The sequence below is a fragment of the Dunckerocampus dactyliophorus genome, chromosome 15 (genome assembly GCF_027744805.1).
Source record: "Dunckerocampus dactyliophorus isolate RoL2022-P2 chromosome 15, RoL_Ddac_1.1, whole genome shotgun sequence".
NCBI lineage: Eukaryota > Metazoa > Chordata > Actinopteri > Syngnathiformes > Syngnathidae > Dunckerocampus > Dunckerocampus dactyliophorus.
Genome location: NC_072833.1, coordinates 23307238 through 23324315, shown reverse-complemented (window position 1 = coordinate 23324315; position 17078 = coordinate 23307238). Strand labels below are relative to the sequence as shown.

Here is a 17078-nt window from a genome sequence, read left to right as displayed (position 1 = left end):
ATTTGCGGGGGCAGGGAAATGACATAATTCTTGATTTTGCATAATTGGCTATGAGACACTTGCAAAAAGTCAGTAAAAAACAGGCATTGCCAAATGTATTTGTGGCGGTCCAAATGTATTTGTGGCGGGCCGAAGCATATACTGTAAATGAATGTATGGGAATCATTGGAGTAATGATGTCCCAAATCCACTACTGCCGAAATGACAATGGCCATATTTACCCACATCTTCTTCTCTCCTTTTTAATGGTGATTTGCAAGCCCCTCCCTTTTCGCTATATAGCCATGATGGCAACTGTTCACTATTTTGGCCGTTGTGAGCGCAACATCTGACAGTTCTGACTTTTTGCACTGAATTTTGCCATACATCTTATTGTGAACACAGTCAATAGGCTTATTTGTCCACCACTGTGTCTAGCTCCGCCCCTTTACGTTTTGAGCCATTTGTGAAGGCATCCAGGCCAAAAGGAGGCAGCAAGTCCTGATGAATAGCTTCGCTCTATCACTCATGAAATATAGACTGAACCCGGGCCCTCAGCATCACGACACACCACCGAGAGGAAAACACTTGATTGTTTCTCACAGCGAGGCGGCGGCTGATGGGGATGGTGTGTTAGTTTGGTGGCGGAGGGGGGTCGGGGGGCTTTGCGACAGATTGTAATTCAGCCCCTGCAGCAGCAAGAGCAGCGCTTCACTGTTATCGATCTTTTTATTCCTCCGCCTTCTTATCTGCGCCATCGCTTGTTGTCTTTTTTAAAGCAAGATGTAAGCATCCCAGGTGTGACGCACGTTCGCATGTCATTCTTGGTGTGAGTCATTGATCGGCAACTTCTGATTAAATCAGCTCTTTTCTCCCCCGCATGTAATTCACTTTGGAGACGACCACAATGTATCCCAGTGGGCATTTAGTGGATTTCATCAAAAAAGCTGCACGGTGTAGGATGTGGAGACACACTAACACCTTTCAACATCTTTCCTGACAGTGATGAGAGGTCCCACGGGGGCGGTTGACAGGACGGTCCGGCTTTGCTTCACCTCATCTGACGTGAGGCGGGCTGACAGCAGCGGACCTCAGAGAGACCACGGGGGCATGCTGGGAAAGGACGCACAAGCCTTCTTTTTCATCCTGCGTGGTAGAACATGAGCACCGGATGCTGAAATGTGCGCCAATGTTCAGGTTTTCATGAATCCACTGGTGCACAGATGCGTACATTTTACTTTTTTTTTTTGTAAAAAAAAAGGCTACAAAAAATACACAGTAAATCTCCACTAATGGCAAAAAACACAACTCATTAATAAAAAACATTTCCACATTCCAACAGGTCATCAAACAAAATGCCTCCCTCACTCAGCACCACACGGACTGTGCAAGTATTCGAAATAAAACGCTTACACACTAATATGACACGTTCTCCAAACCTGCAGAGACCTTTAAAAGAATCTTCTATTCTATGTCTATATGTGAAATGGAAATTCCATGGTTGTAATTCTTACATAATTGAGGTACAGTGGCGATAAAATTACTCTTGGGTAAGGTTTCTTGATGGATGATGTCATCCTCGACACAAAAAGGACACAAAAACCTGAATTTCTGCTACACAGATAATTGAGGATGTCCCAATCTGATATGATCAGATATTGGACCGATATCAGCAAAAAAAGAAGTATCGGATTACATTGGCCTGCTTAAAAAATCTCCCATATAAAAGCAGTCAATTCCAGACTCCGCCCCAGCACGTTTAACCAACAGCGGACGGATAGATCCCACATAATCACAACAACAACGTGTTAAGCATGAAGTAGCTCCAAAACATACGTTGCAGCTGAGTGCAAAACTTGTCATGCCCAAGTTTCCAGTGTTGGCACCAGAACCGGGGAAGTTTAATACGACGGAACTCATATTTAAACTCGCATTTAAAGCATCGTTATATGGGAACCTCCCACGGGACGACAAGAAGCGATTAGCCATAACAGAAAAGATGACCAGCTCCTGTAGGTGGTTTTTCCTAGCCGCCACTATGTTGTGGATAAAACTATACCCCACATGCTTTAGGAAGTAAACGAGTCAGTTTTTCTCATACCTACTGTTGCTGATTATTGTTCACTGCTTGATCAAGCTCTTTCTATCATTACACTCTACAAAATAAGTATGTATGATTCGTGCTGATAGCGGATTGCTCTTGGTATCAGCCGATATTGAAGGCTCCAACATCAGTGTCGGATCGTAAGTGAAAAGTTGCATCAGGACATCGCTACAGATAATACTGACAGAGTACAGAAACTTCAGAAATCCAATAGCAATCGTTACGATTCATGTCCTCCGCCGTCGCGCGTGTTAACTAGCCTTGAACGCCTTCTGTTTGGCTTCTAACACACACCGGCTGCAACGCAACAAGCTAGGCTTAAGTAATTGAAGTATCGCTATCTAAAAATCATATGGTGTCCAATCATCACAATTGTTATCGCTAGGCATCTATTTCGACTAGTGCAAGGTTTCATTCAAATCTAATTTTCATGAAGTTAACAGTGTACAGTTTTCTTTTTACATCTATTTTTAATCATGTGGCAGGGATTGAACGCTGCAAAAAAGTTATGAGTGCACCTCTACTTAATATTTTTTTACTCCCTTGTCAGGTTTTTAATGTCTGGAGAACGTGTCGTATATATGCAAAACATTGCTATTTTATACTCATGTATAACCCTCAAGGCATGCTGGGATGTTACCCAGCATGCCTTGAGGGTTATACATGAGTATCAATTTGTATTGTTTTGCATGCGTTACTTGTATTGTGTTTTGGTTGCACTGTGAGTGAGGCAGGGATTTGGGTTGAATTGGGTCTGTCTCTGGGCTTTGCAACTAATCGATTAGACCTGCATCCGTGAGTCCATTGAGCCTAATTGTCTCTTTTGCCCACACTGGATGCAGGTCAAGTCGTGACTCTCTTTGGCAGTGAAGTCCTTTCACACAGCACAGCAATGCATTTCTTCAGGTTTCACCAGTAAGAAGCCATCTTTTCAAAGCTGGGTGATGTGGAGAAGGAACCAACAGTGGTGGGCGGCTGCCGCGGTGTCGTCACAGTATGATTTGTCACCCGTCAGTGGTGTCTGCTGTACATGTCGCCACTTCTAATGCATGGAGGCTATATTCCCCTCGCCACATTGTAAGCATATTGTTGCATGAACCGCTCTAAAACACAAGCATCATTATCTCCTTCAAGAGATGTGCAGGTGTCCTGCTGTGTGAAAGTGTGAAAGTTGGAGCCATCAAATGAAGAAAAATATGCGCGTCCAAGCGTGGCGGAGGTAATTAAGACGTGATAGACGACCTCTTGCCGAGCCGCGTTCATCATGCTAATTTCCTGAACATTGCGCGCCTGTTGCAGGGGACCCAATTTACCATCTGACCCGCCTGCCGCTGGCGGGTGAAGTGAGAAATCATCCCCAAACTGAACTTTAATCACGATAATATCCCTGCTCCTAAGCGTGCTGCTATCCAGGAAGCGTTTGTCAGCTGCATGTTCCCACTTGGATGTTGAGCCAAACCTCCTTTGACATTTTTGTAAAAGAAGCATTGCCCCCTTGCATTGCTCCAGGTGTTTTGGAAGCTATATTCATATTGAGACAAAGTCGCTAAGTTGGCAACACTGGTCCCTCCTGGTACGTCTTCTTAGTCCCTGGCAGACCCGGTACGTATGGGGAGGTACACAGACAATCTCATTATAATGTGTTTATGAGGGTTAAGGTCATAAATAAACACTGCTCATGTGGAACCTTGCGTATCAACGGCACGCTTCAGGTCAGTATCATGTCAAAGCAGCAGTGTTTGAACGTTCATTTTTTACAGTACTTTGTTCTCGTCTCGGCACACAAGAACCATCAAAGTGAAACTCTTTCATCCGACGTCCAAGTGGCGAAAGCTGACGCTAGCTGAGGGAACCCACGGACGGATGCGCTCGTGTGATCAGCATCATGTTTTTGTTTTCTTTTACGAGGCATCCGAAAAGGAAGTTGACATCAAAAGAAGCCTTGCAGCTTGCCAACGACCTTGACGGACAAACGCCCCCTTGGAAGCTTTTCCTTCCTCACCGAGCCTGCGTCTAACGCAGATTAGTGGCAGCCTTCATGAGAAGTGAAGAAGAGGAAGGATAGAAGTTTCCAGAATGCGAGTAAAAAACATGCAAAGCAAATCAAATGTTTACAACTACAAATGAACTTTCTTCGTTCACGTCTTTAGGTTGTTTTTAAGCGCTGCAATGCTGTCACCATTCACCGGAGGGAGTAAGAGGACCAGGAGCCCAGAGCCTAGATGGAGGCTGACGTCATTGCAGCACCCCAATGAATGCAATGATTGCTCAGACCCAATAGATTATGGCAAAACTTTAAAAGAGTTGTTTTTTTCATTTCAAACTCATTTTGGCACATGTTTGTACATCTGTCAGGTACACATTTTGAGTGTTAAGTTTCTGTGTGATGAATTTAGTGTTTTAGTAAAGTGTTCTTAGATTGATGACACCGTGTGTCAGACTGTTATGTTGTTATACTGTTATATATAATGACCTCCTGTGATTTCCAATGGGTTGACAAGCCTGTTGTTAGTGCACTGATAGCTCGTGATTGGCTCCTGCTAAAGAAAGAGCTATTGTTTCCTCGCTGAGTCACAAGCGGCACAGTATATAGTAGTAGTTCTAAAGTAAAGGAGATCCATCCTTCCATGTTCTATGCTGCTTATCCTCACTGGGATCATGGGTATGCTGGAGCCTATCCCAGCTGACTTCGGACGACAGGCGGGGTGCACCCTGGACTGGTCGCCAGCCAATCACAGGGCACATATAGACAAACAACCATTCACACTCACATTCATACCTATGGACAATTTAGAGTCGCCAATTAATCTAACATGCATGTTTTTGGAATGTGGGAGGAAACCGGAGTACCCGGAGAAAAATTCGAACACTCCTGACCGTGTGGCCAACAGGCTAACCACTGGGCCACCGTGCGGCCAAGTAAAGGAGATGTTCCGACATTAGTATTTAGCCTTAAATTAGCCGCACTGCTGTATAAGCCGCAGGGTTCAAAGTTTTAGAAAAAAGTAGCGGCTTATACACCGGAACTTCCGTTAAGTTGGCAACACCGACCGCTCCTGCTACATCTTCTTAATCTCTCGCAGACTAGATCTTAAAATGTGTTTATGAGCTAGGGCAAGCAGGTAGCGCCAATTCTAAAAAAACATTTTTTAGATTTTTAAAAATGGAAAAATAAATTAATGTGTGGGAAACACTGCTGTGGTGTATTCTAAAAATATAATTAAACTAGAAAACAAAAAAAAGGAAAAATGGTTGAAAGAAGAGCAAAAAGGCATAAGGTAATGAGAATAATAAAAACTAATAATACGCTTTGTCACCTATAACAAAGCTGACACACAGGCTGTTTTTTTCTCCTTTAAATATTTTACGATGCACTCGCATAAATTGTTAATACTGTACAAAAAGAGAAAAAGTTGTTCATTCTCTACACTCAGAAATGCCAACGCCACGTTTGTTCTTTGAGTTAACTTTTGTCCCTTCATTATGTCTCCCAAGCGTGAGGCAGACTCTTCTGATAGCACTGCGGCAAGGAAAGAGAAACTGAAAATAAGTAGCTGGACCCTGAGAGAAACAGTTAAATTCCCTACACTCAGGAAGGCCAAGGTCACATTTGGTCTTTTTAGTGAACTTTTGTCTCTTCCTTACGTCTCTCAAGCGTGAGACAGCCTCTTCTGATTGCAGTGCGTCAGAGAAAACGAAAGTGAAAGTGAAAATTAATAGCTGGACCCCGAGAGAAACAGTTAAGTTCCTTACACTCAGGAAGGCCAAGGTCACATTTGGTCTTTTTAGTGAACTTTTGTGTCTCTGTTACGTCTCCCAAGTGTGAGGCAGACTCTTCTGATAGCAATGAGGCAAAAAAAAGAAAGTGAAAGTGAAAATTAATAGCTGGACTGAGAGAAACTGTTAAGTTCCCTACACTCAGTAAGGCCAAGGTCACTTTTTAGTGTAGGTCTTTTTAGTGTACTTTTATCCCTTTGTTCTGTCTCCCAAGTGTGAGGCAGACTCTTCTGATAGCAATGAGGCAAAAAAAAGAAAGTGAAAGTGAAAATTAATAGCTGGACTGAGAGAAACTGTTAAGTTCCCTACACTTAGTAAGGCCAAGGTCACTTTTTAGTGTAGGTCTTTTTAGTGTACTTTTGTCCCTTTGTTCTGTCTCCCAAGTGTGAGGCAGACTCTCCTGACTGCAGTGTGTCAAAGAGAAGAAAAGTGAAAAGTAGCAGCTGGACCCCAGAGCACCAGTTAAGTTCCCTACACTCAGGAGGGCCAACATCACTTTTCTTCTTTTGAGTGAACTTTTGTCCCTTCATTATGTCTCCCAAGCATGAAGCAGACTCTTCTCAAAGAAAAGGAAAGTGAAAGTGACAAATTATGTGAAATTAGAAATGAGAGAATGCTCAGAAAGTGAAGAAATACCAATTAACATTACTGTATTTTATAGCTCCTCCTGTGTACGTACACTACCTATTGTATTTATTTAGGTATAAGTAGACAACGCCGTCATAGCAACAGAACACATCGACAAAGGACCTCTTCTTTATAATTTCTTTGCACAGCCACATGAGCTGGTTTTTACTTTTTTTTTAAAAATAACTTTAAATACCAAAAAATAAAAATAAAAATAAAAATAAAAATAAAAATAAAAATAAAAATAAAAATAAAAATAAAAATAAAAATAAAAATAAAAATAAAAATAAAAATAAATACCAAATGGCCTCTGAATACTTTCATTTGTCAATATGCGGCCCTCGCTGGAAACAGTTTGACCACCATATTGGGTAAAGCAACAGATGAAGATATGCTAAGAACTTATACAGTATATACTTAAGGAAATAACTGCATCGCAGCTCTGTGATGTACAGTCGGTGAAAAAGTCTATTATTGGTAACAACTTCGCTCTTGGCTCTTATTTTGTTTTTTTACATTTTACATTTCTTTCTTTAAAAAAATCTTTGTATATTTTCTTCTCATAATATTAGGAATTTATTCCCATAATATTTTGACTTTATTCCCATATTAGAACTTTTTCCCCAACCTAATTTTCCAAAAATTACAACTTTATTTTGTTTTGCTTGTTTCTCATAATGTTACAATGAAAATATTACATTAAAGCAACATATTTTTTCTTAAATATTTCAACTCAAAGCAACTAAAAGGACATTATTCTTCTTCATAGTATGACGTGTCTATTCTCGTAAAATGGCAAAAAAAAATGTACGTTAGAATACGACTTTTTTCTCTTAATATTTTGACTTAATTCTCGTAAAATTACAGCAGTTTTTTCCATTTCTGCTGTTTCTTTGTAATTTTTCCAACTATTTATCCGTATCATATTTTAACCTTATTCCTGTAATATTATAACTTTTACCCCAATCTGATAATTTCAAAACTTACAACTACGTTTTGTTTTGTTTGTTTCTCATAATATTACCACTTTAATTAAGTATACATCTTTTTCCTTTAATATTTCAACTTTATTATTTTTCTCATGATATAGTTAATAATTATTATTGCAAAATCACAACTTTTTCTTGTTGCATTACAATGTTTTTCTCTTAATGTTTTGACTTTATTCTTGTAAAATTACTGCTGATTTTTCCATTTTTGCTCTTAGTGTTGTTACGCTGCTGTTGTTATAAACCATCATATTTTGCGAAAACAACAGGAAGCACACAAGATGGACCGCATTCACTTAATGGATTCAACGTATGCATATGCAGAATTTTTTAAAATGTTTTATTAGTATTTAATTATTATTTTATTGTAGCTGGCCTTAATTAAATTACAAAATATTTATAAAATAGGATCATTCATAATAATATAATAATAATAAATACAAATTAAAATGCCTATAGTTATAATGCCTAACAACAATAAGAACAAATTCGTAAAATAAACGAGCCTCCTGTCTTGCACATACGGGGCCATGAGACTGGAGTGCAAATTGTGGGAAGTTTGGTCGTGATTTCCTGCATGACTCATGTTTTCTGTGTATATCCGATCATTGTGCTTTGGACACATTTTTAAAGTCGTCACATTGATAACAGACTTATAATTTTCATTCCCCAAGAGCAGAATGAAAGAAAACACCATGACCATTTCATTTTGTTGGCACTCAAACGTGTCAAACATTCAGGAGTGCCGCAATCTCCTTGAAAGTAAACGTCATTTCTGAGCAAATGTCAGTAATGCTGATGTAAACATGCAGGATAAATATGCAGGATAAATGTGATAACGCCGCTCACGGAAGTCTATTTGACGCCTCTGCTGTCAAGTGTTGGCCACGGAACGCCAACTCAGGCAGAAATCCCACTGATATATTTATCAGCCTGGAATTCTAATCAGGAAGGTGGAAAGGCAAACAATGTATGTCACGATCGTCCATAGAAAATGGAGAAAAGACATTACGTTAGACGTCGGCATGTCAGAGGGAAGCGCCGCAGCGGTCCCCGCGTTCAATTATCTCCTGGGGAAAAAAAATGACATTTACTCTTCTCCCTGCAGATAGAGAGAGTGATCGAGGGGACGGGCCGGGGAGGAGACTTGAATACCAAGTAGCGACGGAAAGATGAGAAAGCACCTAAATAAATCAGATGAAGGTCAGAGATTAGTTTGTAGGATTCGGTGGGGAAGACCCTGAGGGGTCAAAGTCGGGAGGGTTGCACCTTTCCACAGAGCGCTTCCCATCACAGCTGGGTCACTGAAGCCCAGAATGTTCTGCTCTTTTTCCCGTATGATGGAAAGCGAGGACAGGGAGCGAGGAGGACGTTTTGGACCATTTCCCCCGGGACATCAGAAGAGTTACAGGAAAGATACACTGCCTGGATTTAACTTAGCAAACAGCCAAGAGCCTGCCATAAAATACTCCATAAATCTCAAGTTGGCGTACAGGGTAAATCTGCATTCTTCTCCTCTTGGCCGAAATACAGTGTTCCCTTGTTTATCGCAGGGGATCAGTTCCGAAAACAGCCCGCAATAAGTGAAATCCGCAAAGTAGCCAACTTTATTTGTTTACATTTGTTATATATGTTTTAAGGCTGTAAAACCCCTCACAATATATACACTATATATACTTTTCCCACATTTTAAACACTCTCAAAGTTCAAATTTCGTTTGAATTTGAATGCTCAATCTACCAGGTTGGACACAATAAATTATTAAGTAGGGATGCACCGGATACTCGTTAATATAATGCATTTTTGCCGAATACGAGCATGGAACAGCTCGTCATTATCCGTAATCGTGTCGGCGGAAAATCCTCATTATGTATTCACTCTTCACGCTCTGTGATTAGCCGGTCACACAAAGCGACCGCCCCTCCCTAGACATATCCACAAATGCACAGTAACATCTCCGCTATGAGCAGTGCACACAAACAGATTGAAATAGCATGCTAACAATATAAAAAATTGGTGCCAATGCTGCCGAGGCTAACCAGCTCGGAGGCTGGATGCTTAAGGCATACAAAACATACAATATCACAGTGCAAACAGCGTCTAGCGTTGAATGAATGAGAAATAACCAGGTTACTCACGTTTACAGACGCACACCAAAAACAAGGTCCATGTCACGACAACAACTCTCAAGCGGCTGCTGCCATGGTGCATTCATGTGCCCGTTTCGCGTCGTATTTGGGAGCTACGTTTAATCACGTTAACTTAAAGGAACACAAGAGAATGGGCACTACTAAAACAGTCTTTATACAATTTTATAAAGTGTTTTTTTAAATATATTGTCGCTCCAGTTTACATGTAAGTGTGATTTAAAAACCAAAAGAAATTAGATCCAGCTCGCAGGTAAGTGGTACTATTTGATTTGTCTTTAGGACAAGCTGGCAAGCGACTCATGTGGTCCTTAGCGGGCACTTGGTACCCGCGGGCATCGTGTTGGTGACCCAAGTTAGACCACACGTACACGCATAATAAAGACGTTCATATGATGTTTGATTTTTGTTTTGATTTGAATTGCACTGCTGTGGATGTGTTCAGGTTAGAATAAAGTTATAAAGGAGCGACAGGCTCTGTAGGGAGCTACACTGTGCTGCTGTCTGTCGTCTTACCAGAGAGCAGTGGCTTGCCATGATGCGTATGCGTTAAATACGCAACAAAAGTAGTTACCGCCGTTAACGCGCAATATTTGACAGCCCTACTAAAAACTAATAAGTCTTACAGATCACTTATACACATACAAAGTACACACATAGCTGAAGAATAAACAATATATATAACAACTTCTGATCAATCCATGTCAATTTCAGACTTAAAATAATGTACATACCGCACCCGTTTCTGGTTAGACCACGCCCACTTCTGGTTTATGCCCCGCCCATTCCGAGTACAGACACAGATACAGATCATTTAGATGGGTAAACAGATACAGATACAGATAGTGGTGTACTCGCTCATCCCTATTATTAAGTGACTCACGCGTGACCGTGCTTCGTCTAGGTGCCGTGCGGCTGTAGTGTTTTTGTATCCTTGCTCCTGCCGTTGTCCTCCTCCTTGTCCTATTCGTTGAACTGAAGATTCATTGAGCCGCTTAGCTTCTTCTACTTCTTCTTCTTCTCCTCTTGTTTACTGTTAGCAAGCAACTCACGCAGTTAGCTGGCGACGGCATGAAGGAGATTGATTGACAATGGTCTACAGCCAATCAGGATGCAGAACACAATGTCCGGGGTTTCCATTAGCCAATAAGGACTGTTGTCGCTTTATTTTTAGCTGGCTATTGTCTACTGTGGGTTCCTAATATGCACGTACAGGCACGTAAACACACTGAGACAGGTGGAGCTGCAGTCTTCTACATGAGTATACAACACCCTCTACTGGTAGCAGTAGTAAATACAATAACAGACACACAACATAGCACTGATAGAATGCTCTAATACACCACAAGGACGCAGAAAACAATGGTCGTTCAAACGCTTGGTTACGTGCTAATAGTTATCAGCAAACAGTAAAGAAGAATTACATATTGGATATTGGAGTATTGGAAAAACCGGTGTACGTGAAGTGGCGAGATCAGAAGAGCAGTGCCCGTGAGGTAAGTCGTTAGCTTCCCGGAAAACAATCAAATCTTCCCATCGCTGCCATACTCTGGTTTAGATACACAATTCTGTTGACGTCACATCACACACTCAGCCTTGACCAAGAGCTGTAAAAGCGGGGATGACCAAAGTGCGGTCCGGGAACCATGTGCATCCTGTGGCTTGTTTGTTATTGGCCTGCGGCACAATGTACAAATAAAATTAAAACAAACCCCCCCCCACCAAAAATAGGAAAAATACAACAAATGAAATTAAATGAATAACTAATATGAACACATTGCTTCGTGTTTAAATTGCAGAAGCGAATGCGCGCAGTAATCAAAGCTAAATGCGGTCCAACCAACATTTTTGTTGTTGTATTTTTTGTCTTTCGGCTGCCACAGCAAATCAATCACATGAGGGATTTGGCATAGTTTTTACAGAAGCCCTTCCTGATGCAACCTTCCCATTTGTCCGGACCTGAGACTGCCAACGGACATCTCCAATGCATGGGTGTTGAGTACGGAATCGAACCTGTGACATCTGCACGAAAGGCAGCAGCATGTACTTTTGCAGTTGGATGTCCTGAGTCAACAATGTCCGCGTGCTTGTCGGCGTCACGCCACATTAGCCACAACTTCCACGGGGGTTGTTTTCACGGCAGCACGCAGAAATCAATTTGGAGCTACAACGTGTTTTGGACGCCAGCCCGGACAAAGTTGTTACATAGCAGGATTGGATGATGTAATAGTGGCGGGATTAGTGCATACAGCTAGCATGCAAACTTCTATTGATGGACTTTCCAGTTCTGTTGATTTTGATTTGTTTTGTCCAGCTCCACTTTCCGAGCATTTTGGCAGGACCAAACCCAGCGGTGCATTCCTCCAGCACTGCGTCTATAAAAGCACACACGTTCTCTGATGCCAAACACATGAAAGACACATTGTCCATCATCCTGCTTTAACTCCAACATCCTCACTCGCAAAACATGCCTGCACTCATGCAGGCGAGGTTCCCGTAATTGCCCTGCCTCTTAGCGCTGCTAGGGTTGCCATGGCAACACCGTGCCACACACTCTGCAGAGCCGGTAAAAAAACCAAACTCTGCGACAAACTTGGCAGTGATGCACGTGTGTCTACAAAGAGGAAGCCGTGCGGGACGTTGTTCAGTGCCCGCTGCACATTGATTTTTCCATCGACACGCTACAGCGAGGTAAACAAGCCGCACAGCTGCTCGCAGGAATCCTGACGGTATGGTGTTCAGCACATGAACTTTGACCCGCAGCGATCCAGATGGAAGCGGAACCCGCTTATCTCCACACCACTTGGACTGATGTCGACATGAGCGGTTGTTGACATAACCAAAATGGAAACTGAAACTTTGAAAAGTTATCACAGTGTATTTCAGAGTAGCAGATGTCTGGTTTCACTTCCATGGTGGTAGCGTTCCTTTTCTTTGGCGCGCTGCCATTGGGGGAGTCTGCCTTGCGCTTGGGAGACGAATGGATGACGGGCAGGAGGTTGGCGAGGGAGAGCGGGGTTGTGCTTCCTCAGTGTGGCTACGCACGACTACACATTCCTCCACCAAGTGCACGTAACTAGTTCTCGAGCGAGTCTCGTATGGACGAACCAAACCGTTTAGGTTGAAACTAATTTTAAAGTAAATTCTGGGTGTGCATCACAACCACAATATGCTGTGACCATAAGATGCTGTAACTACAATACAATGTACCCATGAAGCATCATATTCACAAAACATCGAAACTTAACCACGAAACGTCATAACGACGAAATGTCATAACTACAAAATGTAACCAGAAAATGTCATAGCTATAAAAACCATACCCACAACACAATGTAAGCATAAAACGGCATAACCACGAAACGTCATAACCATGAAGTGTCGTAACCACAAAATGATGTAACCCCAAAATGTTCTAACCGTCAAACATCGTAACCACACAATGATATAAGCATGAAACGTCATAACTACAAAACACCACCACCATGAAACGTCGTAGTCGAAAAACGATGAAACGATGAAAAGTCATAAGCACAAAACATCCGTTGTAAGCACAAAAAGATGTAACCACAAAACTATACAACCATGAAACAACGTAACCACGAAAGGCTTTAACCAAGAAACGATACCCACAAGATGATGTAACCATGAAATGTCATGACCATGAAACGTCATAACCACAAAACATCGGAACCACAAAACGATGTAACCACAAAACGTCATAACCGCAAAACATCGTAACCACAAAAACGATGTAACCATGAAACATCTTAACCACGAAACATCCGTTGGAACCATGAAATGTCATAACCACAAAAAGTCATAACCATGAAACAACGCAACCACAAACCGATGTAACTATGAAACATCATAATCACAAAACAATGTAACCATGAAACCTCTTAACCGCAAAACATCCGTTGTAACCAAGAAATGCAACCAGAAATGACATAGCCACGAAACTACATAACCACAAAACACGGTAACCACAAAATGATGTAACCATGAAATGTCATAACCACAAAAAGTACAACCATGAAACATTGTAACCACAAAAAAGGTTGTAACCCTGAAAGGACGTGACTACGAAACAATGTTACCTCTAAACTACATAACCACGAAACATCGTAACCTTAAAACATAGCCGCAAAAGGTTGTAACCACAAAATGTAATCACGAAACGTCACAACCACGAAATGTCGTACTATGAAATGACGTTACCATAAAACATCATAACCACGACACGTCATAAACCGAGGCCCGCACAAAGCTCAGTCCATTCAGAACCTCCAATGCATTTTTAAGAAATGAATCTTTGCCCCCTTGTATCGCTGCATGTTTTCTTCAGAATGCAGTCTGAATTGGTCACATGACTTCATGTGGCACCATGCGTAACAACGGCATGTTTTACGTTTAATACTATACAATATATTATAATATAATATATAGGACTATCATCTCTGTGTGGAGTTTGCATGTTCTCCCCGTGCGTGTGTGGGTTTTCTCCGGGTACTCCGGTTTCCTCCCACATTCCAAAAACATGCATGTTAGGTTCATTGGCGACTCTAAATTGTCCATAGGTATGAATGTGAGTGTGAATGGTTGTTTGTCTATATGTGCCCTGCCATTGGCTGGCGACCAGTCCAGGGTGTACCCCGCCTGTCGCCCGAAGTCAGCTGGGATAGGCTCCAGCGTACCCCCTCGATGAGTGAGGATAAGCGGCATAGAAGATGGAAGGGTGGATATCGGACTATGTGTTGCACCCCACCTTCTGTTGTTACTCTATCAAAGCATCATTCAACCCATCCTTCTGTATTGTTCCAAATGCTTTCTGTCACCAACCGGGCCAAAGTCACTCGTGTCACAATCACAGCTGCTAAAATCATCGGCCTGCCCACACCCAACCTCACTGGATTAAACAACAGGTCCATCTTTTGCATAGCCAACAACACAGCACAAGGTATTACCCACCCACTGCATCAATACCTCATCCCACTACCTTCAGGGCGAAAACATAGAACGATTAAGTTTAGGAGGGCCGTCTTGGGAAGAGCCTGATCCCCGCAGCCATAGCCGCCATGAATAGCAGGCCCCGCTGATGTGTCTGTCCGGCCTGTTACTGTACTGTGGTGTCGTTACTTGTCATGTTGATTGTATGTTGTTACTGTTGTGGTATATGATGTGCTTTGTTGTCTCTGTAATGTTGTCTCTGTAATGCACAGTCAGTGAAGATGAATTTCCCCCCTGGAAACCCATGAATCGAATGTAAATCTAATCCTAATCATTTGGAAGCTTGCTTTAGGTGTTGCAAATAGTGTTTGAAAGAACCGCAGTCCAGCAAATGTACGCTTCAGGCTGGCGATACAAGATGACATTGTGTGTATTATTGTTGTTATTACAAGGTAAAAATGCATGGCAAATGCTATTGCGATGCCAGTCCAATACCCGAATAACTTTCCTATTTGTTTCACTACGTTGTCATTTTGAATAGAAACTTTCCTGATTGCAGCCAAGTAAACTGCTGTCGCTGCTGCTGGAAATTGTTCTGCGCTCCCAACAGGAAGTTCATAACGAGGCAATCACAAGTGCCGAAGCTCTCTGGAAGTATAATCGAGAGTGAGTTTCAGCTCCGATGCAGCTGGACTCTGGTTCTGGGTGGCAGGTCCTCCACAAGTGGACTGATGGAGGTCCATTAGGGCCACTGGGCTCCACTGGCAGCCAGTCAATAAAAGAGCAGCAGGGAAATTACAGTGAAGTCCATTAGCATCATTTTAACAAACGTCCACCACGCCCTCATCACTCTGCCACAACGCTTCTTGTGCACACAAGCGGAGCGTGATCATGTGGCACGAATCCCCAGCTCGGAGATAAGAATGGACCGCTGGCAACGGCAGCAGCGGCGGGCCTTGAGAGAAGAGAGATAATGGAGACATTGTTGTATCTAACACGCTCCTGGTTCCCCTCCAGCACGCTCCTGAACGCTGGTGTCGGTCTCAGCGGTACCAAGCCTTTGTTTACTCGTGTTTGGGCAGTAAACGTTTAAAACCTGACAAATGACCACATTCCAGACAAGGAAACATATTGGCTACCATGGAAGTAAAAACTAAATAAATGTAAAATAAATACAATAAAATATGTGTGCTATTTATATTATTTATATTATATTACAACTCAATATCTGAATTTAAAATTTTACATAGATAAATTATTATATATTTGTTTAACCTTTTATTTTAGAATTGTAATTATTTAAGAATTAACTGCCAGCAGTTTGCATGCCGTTTTGTGTTTTTTTAATATTATTTTTAGGGCAGTCAAAGTTAACGCATTAACTTAATAATGCGTTAGTGTAAGATTCCTTCAACGGCACCATTGTTTTTTACACGTGATTAATGTCCCCTTTGACCCTCAGCCCACACCGTAGTTAGAGGAAACTGCTACAAGCAGGAGCAAATGTTGAGCAAAAATGGACAAAGAAAAGTGCATTTTAATTGGTAAATTTAGGTTACTGGAGCACTGCGGGTATTTTTTTGGGTCATTTATGCAGTGGTACCTTGGCATACGAGTGCCCCAACCAACGAGTGGTTTTTAGATGCGAGCTGTCCACTGATTCGTATAATATATCTGGATAGCTCATTGGCGATGACAAACGGCCGCCATATTGCTACTCACAAGAAACACTTCTCGGGCAAGCTTTTGCATTCGTGGTGAACTTCTTTTATTAATTCGGATTGGACACAAATTTCGACTTAAGATGCCTGCATGTGCAGCTATTAACTGCACAAATCGCCAGTTCAAAGGCTGTGGACGAACATTTCACGTGTAAGTATGATTGAAATGTAGATTTATGATTGATCATTGAAGGGTTTTGCACTGTCGATCTCGCAGATATTTTCAATCATGTAAAATTCCTCTGATTAAATGTATGTCCAGAATTGATACGTTTATATAGCTCTATAATAGCTAAGAGGAAATTTACCTACTTTTTGTTATATTATATATTTGTATTTTTTAAGGGAGAAAGGTTGCGTTACTTGAAGGAATGGTAGAATCTCAGTGCTTCCATGATGCTTACCAGGCATCGTATACAGTGCAGTTAGCAAGCCAGTTTGGTTTTCTTTCAGTATTGTTGTTTTTTTCTGTGTGTGTGTGTGTGTGTGTGTGTGGTTGTATGTGTTTATGGTTATTATACATTATGGTTATCACATATTATTCCTGTGTTTTTGTTAAAAGATATTTCTATATCAGAAAAGAGGTTATTTGTATTTCATAACACACAAAAAAAAATCAGCAAAATGTTAAATGATTTTAAAAGTTGTCCAAAGTCACTCTCTTTTATGATTCATATTTTGTACAGAAGAGAGCATAGTGAATTGTACGAAAGTAAGAATAAAACAAAGTAAAGGATCATGACCATGGATTTTAGTGGAAAAAAGGGATGGGATTTGCAGTTAA

The 17078-nt window shown here is 41.5% G+C and overlaps 1 protein-coding gene across 3 annotated transcripts in view; it reads right to left on the bottom strand.

Moving 5' to 3' along the window:
- Positions 1-17078, bottom strand: part of LOC129194622 (ankyrin repeat and BTB/POZ domain-containing protein 3-A) — a 122210-nt gene that overhangs the window by 73004 nt on the left and 32128 nt on the right. The gene's annotated exons all lie outside the window — the stretch shown is intronic.